The sequence below is a fragment of the Gallus gallus genome, chromosome 1 (assembly GCF_016699485.2).
Source record: "Gallus gallus isolate bGalGal1 chromosome 1, bGalGal1.mat.broiler.GRCg7b, whole genome shotgun sequence".
Lineage (NCBI taxonomy): Eukaryota > Metazoa > Chordata > Aves > Galliformes > Phasianidae > Gallus > Gallus gallus.
Window position 1 is genome coordinate 106,478,285 of NC_052532.1, and position 12,260 is coordinate 106,490,544.

General features: G+C 42.8%; 1 long non-coding RNA gene across 1 annotated transcript; it reads right to left on the reverse strand.

Annotated features, from left to right (window-relative positions):
- Positions 1-4,968: 4,968 nt before the first annotated feature.
- On the reverse strand, positions 4,969-11,032 carry LOC121108233. The gene is made up of 3 exons (XR_005842581.2): positions 10,928-11,032; positions 6,350-6,497; positions 4,969-5,359 (listed from the first exon to the last, which is right to left on the reverse strand). It is a non-coding gene; the product is annotated as an uncharacterized LOC121108233 (long non-coding RNA).
- Positions 11,033-12,260: the final 1,228 nt, after the last annotated feature.

Sequence of the window (12,260 nt, forward strand, 5' to 3'; positions counted from 1 at the left end):
GAAACTGAGATGTCCTTAGACCTGTCTGCAAACTATATTTTGCTCAATAACTCAATTAGCAAAGGCCTCCACAGCTGCCTGAATTAGAATCACTGAATCATAGAATGGTTTGGGACCTTTAAGAAGGGACATTTAAGATCATTTAGTTCCAATCCCTGTGCTATAGGCTGAGACTCCTTTCACTAGAGTAGGTTGCTCAAACCCCATCCAGCCTGGTCTTGAATGCCTCCAGGGAGGGGGCATCCACAACCTCTCTGGGCAATGTGATCCAATGTCTAGCCACCCTCACAGTAAAGAATTTCTTCCTAATATTTAGTATAAATATACCCTCTTCCAGTTTAAAGCCATTTCCTCTTGCCCTGTTGCTACACGCCCTTACAAAAATTCCCTCCCCAGCTTTCGTGTCAGCCCTCTTCAGGTACTGGAAAGCCATTATAATGTCCCCACAGTGCCTTCCTTTCTGCAGGCTGAAGAGCCCCAGTTCTCTCAGCCTGTCCTCACAGGGGAGGTGCTCCAGCCCTCTGATCATCTTCGTGGCCCATCTCTGGACCCACACAAACAGCTCAATATCCTCCTTGTGTTGAGGGCCCCAGAACTGGCTGTAGTACTCCAGATGGGGTCTCACAAGAGCAGAGGTGCAGAATCACCTCCCTTGACCTGCTGGCCATGTTTCTCTTGATGCAACCGAGGAGACGGTTGGTTTTCTGAGCTGCAAGCACATGTTGCTGGCTCATGTTGAGTCTTTCATCAACCGACACCCCTAAATCTTTCTCCTCAGGGCTGCTCTCAAGTCATTCTACAGTCAGCCTGTATTTGCGTCTGGGATTACCCCAGTCCAGGAGCAAGGCCTTGCACTTGGCCTTGTTGAACTTCAGGAGGTTGGCATGGCTCCACCTCTCAAGCCTGTCCAGGTCCCTCTGGATGGCATTCCTTCCATCTATTGTATCAACTGCACCACTCAGCCTGTTGTAATCTGCAAACTTTCCGAGAGTGCACTCAATTCCACTGTCCTTGTTGCCTACAAAGATGTTAAATCTGGTCCCAGCACCAATCTCTGAGGAACATCACTCATCACAGGTCTCCATTTGGACACTGAGCTGTTGACCACAACGCTCTGAATGCAACCATCCAGCCAATTCCTTATCCAGGAAGTGGCCCATCCATCAAATCATTTTTTCTCCAATTTAGTTACCAGGATGTAATGTGGGACAGTGTCAAATGCTTTGCATAAGTCCAGGTAGATGACATCACTTGCTCTTCTTTTATCCACTGGCACTGTTACTCCATCATAAAAGACCACCAAGTTGGTCAGGCACAATTTGCCCTCGGTGAAGCCATGTTGATTACTATCAATCATCTCATCCTTATTTTCCATGTGTTATAGTAGGGCCTTCAGGAGGATCTGGTCCATGATCTTGCCAGGCACAGAGGTGAGACTGACTGACCTTTATTTTCCTGGATCTTCCCTTTTTACTTTCTTGAAAATTGAGGTTATGTTTCCCCCTTTCTAGTCAGTGGGAACTTCATCAGACTGCCATGATCTTTTAAATATGACGTATAGCAGCTTGGCAGCTTCATCTGCCAGTTCCCTCAGAACCCATGGATGGATCTCATTGGGTCCCATGAACTTGTGCACCTTCGGGTTCTTTAGATGGTCTTGAATCTGATCTTCACTTACAGCAGGCAGATCTTTCTCCTCTCAGTTCTTACCTTTGCTTTCTGCAGCTTGGGCAGTATGTCTGGAGCCCTTGCTGGTAAAGACTGAAGCAAAGAAGTCATTGAGCACCTCAGCCTTCTTCCTATCTCTTGTGACCAGGTCCCCAGTTTCCTTCTGGAAAAGGCCCACATCTTCCCCGGCCTTCCTTTTATCACTGATATACCTGTAGAATTTCTCCTTGTTCCCCTTTATGTCCCTGGCTAGATTTAATTCCATCTGGATTTTAGCTTCCTGGCCTGATCCCTGACAGCTCAAACAACTTCTCTGTGGTCCTCCCAAGAACGTGTTCTTGAAAAAAAAAAAAAAAACCATAAAGGCTAGTTCTGACAGCCTACTACTAATTCCCTTTAAAAACTCTATCAAACCACTCTTTTTGGTCGAGTTGTTCATAGACAAGTGTCTGTTTTCAGTTGTACTGGGTTCCTGTAGTTCCTGGGTCATTCTGCACAGGATGGGTTATTAAAACAGAGAGGCAATCACTTGCTTTTTATCAATATTTATGCAGCTTAAGTTCATCTAGTCCAAACCCCTGTACTGAGGCAAGGTTAAATTTAACAAGGCATCTCTGGCAGAAGATTATTTAGCTGAGTCTTGAAAACATTTTGAGAAGTTCCACAATTTTTATATGCAACCTGCTCTACCACTTCAGTGACCTGCTTTTTTAAAAAAGAGAAACAACAATAACAAAAGATTTTTCTAGTAGGAAAGGTATATCATCTTTACTGTAGATTGTTTAGATATGAGCAGATTTATACATCCCTAGATGGACTTGAAGAAAATTGATTGCCACCCTATAGCTGCTCCTAAATATTCAGATTTTATATATCCTTCACAAAGCTTTGCCCTTGACTAAGCCCCCTACCTCCTTTAATCTTTCCTAACATACCATGTTTTTTAAAAATTTCTTATTGCTCTTTCAGCTCTCATCTGGCCTCTCCCTAATTTGTCTGCATCCCCAGGCACTGAGAGCATTCGCATTATCCACTCTGATCTCCTGAAGGGCAGTTCCTCCTCTCTTGCAGATTGATCATTAAAAGCATTTTTCTGCATTATGTTATCTTCAAAACTCAATGTGAAATTTCAAAATGAGAATAACAAACACCACCAATAATGTTTCTGACTAATGGACTTGCACACATACAAAAAAGTCAAAGCATCCCCAAGCAGTCCTACCCCTGCCCACAGCTGCCCCTGTGACAAGTCCAGCTGGAATGAAAGCGTAGCTTCAAGGCACTGAGCTTCAGATAAATTCATGCATAGAAAACAGAAACTTGGTTAAGGCTTTTTCATCCCTCAGTGTATGTAGCAAGGATTTCAGGTACCTCAGACCTTCTGGTTCCTCATAGATCAGTTACCTGATTTCATTTGTTTAGGATGAAATTCAAATAACAGCAAAAGAGAATATGATGTCCAAATTGCAGTTAAAGCAATTTAGCACACCAAAAGTGCCCTAAATCACTTCAGTGTTACCTGGGACTGAGAGGGATCACGAAGAAGAGACGGAAACCACCAACAGCTCTGTGCTCTGTCTAAGGAGGTCTGCATGGAAAACCCTCATTACCTCATCATTGGTTTCTCTGACTTTTTTCTCCTGCCAGTGTACAACTGAATGTTTCTGGGCCCCTTCTGCCACCCAGGAAGAAGTGAGCTTCTGCTCACTGTTTGTGGGGTTTTTTTTTTGGTACAGAAACATGCAATTCCTTAGGGAAATATCTTTCTACATAGGATGTCAACCCTGGGACATGTCTTCTCTTTATCAGAGGCCAAACAAGGTTTCCTTTTCTATTCATCCATGAGAAAACGTTTGATGTGAAATAATGAATGTGAGGTTTTGCTTTAATCTGCAAAATCGGATGCTGTTTATTTTCCAAAGAATTCTTGGACATGGAAAGAAATGGGAATAGAAAAAGGATGCCAAAATTAATTTAATGGAAAGCTCAGCTGCTAAATACTGCACAGTTAAACTTCCTGGATAGCCTCAGAGACCTGCAAGCCAAACATGGGACATCACTGCTCCAGACACATTAAACAATCATTAACTTCCCTGTGTGAGGGAAAATGATTAGGTGTTGCTCAGTGTGCTGTGTAAGAAATCACTTGTACAACCTGAGGTTTGTTGTGAAAAGTGAAATCCTGCAATTTAGATAGGCAGCAGGTCGTACCCTTAAGCAGGCAACGCAAACAAAGGTGCGCGGCATATCCTGCTCTCTCACCCCACCATCCCTCCAATTCCAGCCTTCCCAGGCTTGCTCTCCTTCTCCTAACACCCTACATCACTGCCTGCTACCCTTCATGCTCCGTATTTTGTCCTGTGCAAGATCCCTCAGAATACAAGCTATCCCATGGTTTCTTTTTGCAGTGTGCTTTTACATCAGGGAAGGTTGACTGACATGGGCAGGATATGTGTGAAACTTTAGTGTATCACCTGTGGTTTGGTTTATTTCAAGTCTGGTGCATTGGTGGAAAATATGAAACTTCCAGGCACGTTGACAAATTCTGGCTTCTACTAAAGGCAAAGGTAGAAGTCCAATGATTTTACTGATGGTTGGGCGATGCCAGCAGGTTTGGAAGGTGTGTGGGAAAAGAAAAAAATTCTTATCCCTGACTGTAGATTGTAGAAGGAAAACAAATGGCAATTTTAATCTTGTCTAAAAATTGTACCAGCCTACTCTACACTGCAGGGCATGAGGAACTGAGGGCACATGATACAGAACAGGCTACACTTCCTGGCTGCACATTCTCATTACATTTACAGACAACAGAAGAAAAAATTATGATTATTACTTCAGCCTGGGTTTTGATATTGTTTTTGGGAAACCAAAGAATTTGCTAAAAGTTACTTTTGCTAGACAAATCATTGGTGTCCACTGAAATCTGTTGGTACCACCAGAGCGGAGTTGAAGCACCTTCCACAGCCAACCGTAATGCCTGATTAAAGCCAAATTTTCTCAACCCATCCTCCTCATGGAGGAGCACATCAGGAGTAAGAAAACAAAAGCAAAACAAAACACACCCGGACAATGCTAGGCCTTGTCTTTTTATGGGTCATATGGGACTTTCCCAGCTGATAAATAAGCTGGCACAGCAGGCCTATGGCTGCTCTGACTTGTAGGGGCAGCTGGTTCAGACCTCAGGACCAACATCTGAGTCAGTGGGGCAGGGTACAGCTGCTCACAACCAAGGAGCCTCTGCCTTTGGAAGCTCTGCCAAGCATTCCCGTTCCTCTGAAAGCACTTTACTGTCAGCAGAGTTTGAATGCAGTCTTGTCTCATCCTGGATTTGAGGTACCCCGGAGAAATAGCATGAATATTACATGTTCAAAAATATATTACATAACATGTTTATTATTTACCTTGTTTTCAGTTAATTTTTTGTTTGTTTGTTTGTTTGCACGGGCTATAAAGCACTGCAGACTTTCAGATACTGACATTGTCTTGCACACTGTATTAAACCCCCAAGGCAGGTCTAATTGGCTTGTGGTTGCAGATATGTTGTAACTGACTTGGCTTGAAGTTTTGCTGGCCACTTCATCTATATTCATCCTTATTTGCTCCTTTAAAGCAGGAAGAAGACATCCAGATTTCTTTGGTGAGGTCAGTATGAGGTTTCTTTCCAGACACAGGGGCCATTTTCTCCCAAATCCTTCAAAATGAATTGAAACACTAAAAGCATTTCAGACCATGAGGCATTAATTCATGAGAGCTTGTTCTCTTGAACTGTCTATTTAAGCAGTGAATAATTTTGGTGTTTTATCTTTTAGACCAAATTTACATGTCTTGCTGCTTGTAGCTGCTGTCAGGATTGCCTTACCACAATGCAGAGCAGCCTCAGAAGGATAGAAAATTGCAGAAAATAAGTTGTGTTTCTCCATAAGCCTTGTCTAAACAGCTTCTGTGTATTTCAGTCAGCAATACGACTTCCATCTCGCACAGTGCTAGGTCTGTGCTGCCACAGAAGGGAGTGCCACATCAGGATGTGTTTAGGACATAAACAGTAGCTCTGTGTATGCATCTGCTCCCGTATATCAGTATGCTGATTCTGGCAACTACTTCTTTGTAACATTAGCCCTAATTAAATCAGCATCAGGCTTGGTGGAGATACGGTTATGCTGAAATAAAAATACCTTGTTGTGATAAAACACATTCTGCTTTCTCGGTTATAACTGAGACTTGTATAAACATCTTTACAGTTGGGTGATTGCATCCACACCAAGGAGGAGTGGGGGAAAGGGAGAGATTGTTTTACTCTAATTATACCAATAAGTCTAGAGCAGTACAGCCTTTCTGTACAGGCAAGGCCTTAAGGTCAGCATATAAATGTCCAATAAGTGGTGACCTCTGAGAGCTGGTAGATGAATTATGACTTTTGATAACGAAGCTTTTCACTCAACATAGTAGTCAGGGCATAGCCGTGTAGGAATGCCGAAAAAATGGCAGTGGGAATATAATTTAGCAGAATGACTCAGGAAAGCACACATAATGGGAAAACCTTATTTTTTTCCACAGTATTCAGGGTGTTCTCGGGAACTGGGAAGAGGATTGTGCATTGGCAAGTCGAGCCCCTCGCTACCTCAGGCAATGTATCCCATAACTTTTCTCGTAACTGACCGAGATGTATCCTGAAACCACTTACCTAGGGAGGGGGGAATGGTGCTCTCCATTTCACCTCCTGGGAGGCTGACAGTTACTTGCATTGACATTTCAGTCTGGCAGCACAAAAGCTGAGTAATGCACCAGAGTACAGCAGCAGTGCCAGGAGTCTAAAATGCTCAGCTGGAAAGCTAGTAACAAAAAAAAGCAGGGATTCTTTTTATTAAATTAAAAAAAAAAAAAAAAAGGAAAAAAAGAAAAAAAAAAAAGAAAAAGAAAACACCATCGTTTGGCTCCCAGAAAAACTGTGTTCCCAATTCTCTTAGGAAAATCCTAGTGCTGGCTGCTGCTAAGCATACATGTATGTCTGCAGGGCTGGAACCTTAGTCATTCAGAAAACACTCCCAGTCTCATGCAGACGCCGTGAGAGGTTAAGTGTACCTGGCAGCTAATGAAAGAGCTGAGCCATAGATGATGACCACACTGACCAAGTGTGGGAAACCCAGAGGTTTCCACAGCTTGCCAGCCTGTAATTGCATTTCCCAAAATGTTGATTAACACCCACTGTGTAAAGAAGGAAATTCCTCTGTCTGGGCTCTACATGCAGAACCCACCCAGGGATGGAGTGAGGCACTGAGGGGAGCAATGATACACTGCCAAAGCTATGCCCACACAGAGAGCTCCACTCCCGTGACTCATCCAGGCAAGAAACTGCACATGGGGGTCCATGCATATGCAGTGCAGAGGACAGCAGAGGACAGCCTCTTCTCCAGACTCACTACTTCCCCTAAGCCAACCTCCTTTCTTGGGTGTAGTGGAGGGCAGGTGTCTGGCATCCCCTCTTGCATGCCTCCCTCTCACAGAGCCAAAGGGAAATTCAGAGAGACCACTCACCCCACACACTTTATCCTGCACAAGCCACAGAAGAGCTGGCATTCAGAGTGTTCAAAATAAAAGCCACACTGAATATCTAAATTAGGTCCTCACTGAAATGAGGGGGAACCTAACAACGCAGGAATAGTACAGATGCTTTGCACAACATTATACAAGGATGCAGATCTTTTCTGACCCACTATTGTTGAGAGCAGTTTGCAAGCGGCACTAGGATTATAGTCAGACCTTGAGTTCTGCCCCTTTCTCTGACTCTGCAGAACCAGTCTGACTCTGTCTCCAGAAAGCAGAAAGCCCCTCATTGGTAACAGGGCAAAAAGCCATCAGAGAGCCCCAGAAACCTTCAGATGCTTTCTTCTGTACTCTAGCACTAGATTCTGCCATATTTAAGGACCACAGATGTGCAGCCAACAAAAACAAATGTTGCTAGGTGCCTTCACTGTACACACTTCACAAGGATGTCTTTGTCAGGACAGCCGAACATTAGGCACAAGCCTCTGCTCTACCAGACTTCAGTTGCTTCCTTTCCCGTGCTCTCCCATCATCACCTTTCCCAGAGAAGACCCAGAGGGAGTAATAATCTCTGCAATGACTCGGATAATTTATTCAGACTTCCCCTCCTCCAGAGATAGCCAAACTTCCTTGGCTTAGAACCAAAGATCACAACTATTGCAAGTCTTCTTTTTCCTCGTCCATCTTGAGGACTAAGCACCCTCGTCCTGCACTGGGGGCAACTAACATGAGAGTCAGCACCCAGAGCTGGTCAGAACCTACTAGAGCCAACAGGAGCACATCAGAAGTCAGGTCCCACCATCTGTTCAAAGGTAAACACATAGTTGGACTTTTTGCCAGGCTGTCTTCTTGCATGTCAGCAGAAGATCTGCCAACAAATCGCAGATGGTTGGGCAAGTCCCCAAAAAGGCCTGGCAGCAGGGGTAAGCACCTTTCCAGTTCCCAGCTGAACTTACCTGGCTGAAAATTAGACCTGAGAACATTCACTGGGCTACACTAGCACGTGGAAATCCAAAGGTAGGAGTTGAAGGAGTGAGGGGGAAGGGGAAAGGAGAGACTTTAGGTAAACAGTATGATTTCAGGTAAGTTTACTCAAATCCTGAACCCAAACAGAGCAGCAGCTCTTATTTTAGCTCAGATCACCTTCTGCCACAATTCACGTGATCAACATCCCCTGATTACTCTGCATGTATGTTCACCTCCTCATGCCCTGTCCTACATATCTAAATAGCTGTAGCAGTACAAACATGAGAGCTGAGGTGGTAAGGAAGGAGACTTGGAAGTGGTGGCCTATTTAAAATTATTCCAAATTTCAAACTGCCAAATTCTTACTCAGCCCAAGCCCATCTCTACAACTCAGACCAGTCTCTTAACTGCCTTTGGTGACCAGTTAGAATAGCAAACCACAAAATTAGCCTCTTCTGCAAGGATGATTTGGGAAATCAGGCTCCCTATGGATGGAGACAAATTACCCACTGGGACTTCATCATTGTGTTTGGTTTCATATTCTTGATGTATCATCACATTTTAGACAGAGTTGAATAAGATACTAGCATTGCACAATACCAAAAGGACAAAAATGCCTTTCCCTTCACCTTGGCACCATGTACCATTTCCTACCTGTCAAAATAACCCAGCCTACCTATCACAAATCTTTATGTCTCTGTGGCCCAGCCTACACTGTGAACCTACAACTCATCAAGCCCTGTGCTCAGCAGGCCTTCCCAGACTTGTTCCTGCTGCACTTCTGAAACCTGCAGCATGATCTGCAAGGGCCAGATTCCATTCCTGCCTAGAGCAAGCTGCAACTGTATGCTTAAAAACAACTAAATTTTCTTCACCCCTCACACAGCACATCATCAGTGCCCATCTACAGAAGCAGAAAAAGAAGAGAGCTGAGTGTCTTCAAAGTAACATGGTTAAATAACAGAAAGTCTACAGTCCTTCTTGGCATCACACTCCTCAACACCCCTCCTTCCTCTGTAAGAGCCAGAAGGGTAGTACAGATGAGCCAGAGCAGTTAATCATGAACAGGTAAAGCTGACAGGAGATCAAGTGTCTTTTCAAAGCTGAATGAAGTCAGTGGAAAGACTTTACACTCACTAAACATCTTTGGAACAGGCTGTAAAAGAAGCTGTTCTGCGGGGGATATTTATATAGTTTTAAATTAAAGATTATAACAGCTCATAGGCAATTTAGTGTCCTGGATCTGAAAAATATTGTTTTTCTTTTTTTAATTATCTTACAACTCATATTTTTGGATTAATAATATCTATTTAGGAGAATTCATAAACATATACTTAATTGTTAAACCCCTCTATAGCTATAAACACTCTAGCAGTTTAATAATGTACATTTTAAAAGCTTCCTATCATCCGTATTTACACTGCAGGGTCAATAATTATGTGTAATTCATGCCTTTCATTGCAGGAGTTTTTTTCAAAACAAGTACCAGCAAGTTTGTTTTGCTAAATTTTTACATATTAAATTCAGCTGCAGAGATGTCTTACCTAATAACTGGATAAGATTGCCTAAAAAAAAAGGCATCTGTAAGGCTAGACTCAGGTTAAAATAGAATCTTAGAAAGCTAGGTCAACTTAAGAATTCCTCTTTGTTGTATCCGGTTAGGGTAAGGATCTCCTGGCCACAAGGAGTCATTGAAGTCAAGAGTTTTGTATGGAGGAGAAACGCGTTAATAGGTTTGGATTAATAACAAGAGTATGCAGTGTTATAATAGTGCTAACTACAGAAAATACCATCAGAGAGATGAGGTATTGGAATACAGACCTGTAGGGAATGCCCAGCTATCCAGTGAAATGAAATTTAAAGGGTGGAGAAAATCGTTATATTTACCTGATGTGAATCCATCTGGAGCTTCTTTTTAAAGATTGATGCTTGCCCTCTCTCAGAGTGCCTTGACTAGCAAGACCAAGGGGCTGACCAGTTACTGTACATCCAATTTTTCAGTCAAGAGCATCTGAACACTGCAGGATGTTTTTTTTACAAAATCTATTTTTCATCTACCTAAACTTCCTTCTCCCTCTGTCATGTGTGTGTTTTCTCTCAGTGCCTTTCTGATCCTTTTCCAAACCTTTCTTGGCCAATGTCACTAGCCTTACACATAGCATCAGGCCAACATGCCTAGGAATTAAACTCCCAGTTCCATAGGCATTTGATCTAAAACGTAGGCAACATAATTCCACTCATGAAAACACTTCTTTATTCATGCAAACAGAAAATTGTTGTGATTCAGTCTTGCTTGGAAGTAAACACTCAGCAAACAGTCTTACTTCTTATGATAAGAATCATGTGTCTTCAAATCAACCAGAAAAAATTCCCACCTAAAGCCCTAACCTCATAAAGAGGAGTTAGTAAGAGAGTCCATCTGCATTTTCTTAGCATGAGTGTCAGAGTCTGAAAGAAAAGATCCCCTCATGGGTTACTCACCCAACAGACATTTGTACTTTGCCCAAGACTTACACGAGAGCGTGCACACTTTTTAGTGATATAATAGAAATCAAAGGGAAGAGCCTGCCACTTCTGAGGGGCATAATTACATCTGGACTATGAAGTAATGGGTGCTGTATGGTGTCCCATAAAACAACAGAAAACTGGGCCAGACCCCAGAGATCAGAGATCACTGTAGGCTGCAGAGCGCCGAAGTCACAGATCCAAACACAGGAATAAATCCTTTTGCTACCATCTCTACGTGACTCACCTGGGAAAACCTTGTCTGCCATGTGGACTTGGCAGAGTTTCTTCTTTCAGAGAGAAAAACTGGCTTTGGGGCATCCCAGCTGCAAGGGAGCCCCTCTGCAGGGGCTCTCCTCCATTCCAGAAGCATTTTGGGGTTGTGAGCCACAACCTAGAAGGATTGGAATGGAAACCAAAATTCCATCCCTTCTGCCAGCTACTAGATTCAGTCCAGAGAAACTCTTAAAAAAGGATTTGGTTTTAAACATGTTAGTAATCTTAGCAAAGCCAATGGGTCCAGCCATCACACCTACAGAAATCTGCTTACTCAGGGATTTTAAAAGATTAAAGCTGTAATAACTCAACCACTGCTAGTCTGGAAAAGATTTGTCTTGAAACACATACGCAAAAAAAAAAAAAAAAAAAAAAAAAAAAAGCCAACAAAAAACATAAATCACAGACTGTTATAAATGAATACTTCTTTTTCTCCTTACAGCTTTTGTAAGGGTGATTCACAACTTTAACTTTCTTAAATAGTTTATTTTCTTGACGAACTCACTCCTAGCTTGTAAGCTGACTTTGCTTAGGAAATTCTGGATGTTTCTTCCTGTTATTCCCTTAGTAACTGCAACCCTTCCACCATCGATTAGTGTGTTGCAATATAGGGTGTTAATCGACTTTAAACATTTAATTATGGTTTGTTTGAGCACAGCATTTTACAAGCACAGTGGCTCATCACATTGCTGGAACACGTACAATACAGCATCTTTAAAATTATGCACAAATAATAGATTAGTTACAGCAATACTTTTTCAGCAGCATTAATAAAATCTCTCAAGCATGCAGAGAGCCAATGGCCAGGAGGATTCTCAGGAGGTCTTTCATACAGGATGCACATCTTTGTTACGAAATTCCTCAATGCCTTTTTTCTGTCTCCCTAATGACCAGTTAAATAGACTCCCTTGAGAATGCCTGAGTCAGAGCCAGCTTGAAAACTGCTGAGGAAACATCCTCTCTTACTGGAAATGATTTCCATCAAACTGCCATGTACCATATTTAGACTAACGGATCAGTAACGCCAAACAGAGGGAGCTAAGTTCACAGGGCTTGGGATTCTGCTCTGTGTGAAAGAGATTGCCTTTGTCTGGCCACAGTTGCTTTAGGGCATACAATTCAAGAGCTCTGTAAAGCTAAGAAACAAATTCCAGCGGCAAGCTGTTGCCACCAGGCACAGTCAAAGTGAGGCAGGCAGCATTGCAGAAGTGTCAGCTGACCTGGTGAGGTCTAATTTGACTTGCCAATGGGATATCAGGCACAGCTGTTAATACCTAATTGTGGGAGAATTAGCCCTGTCAGCC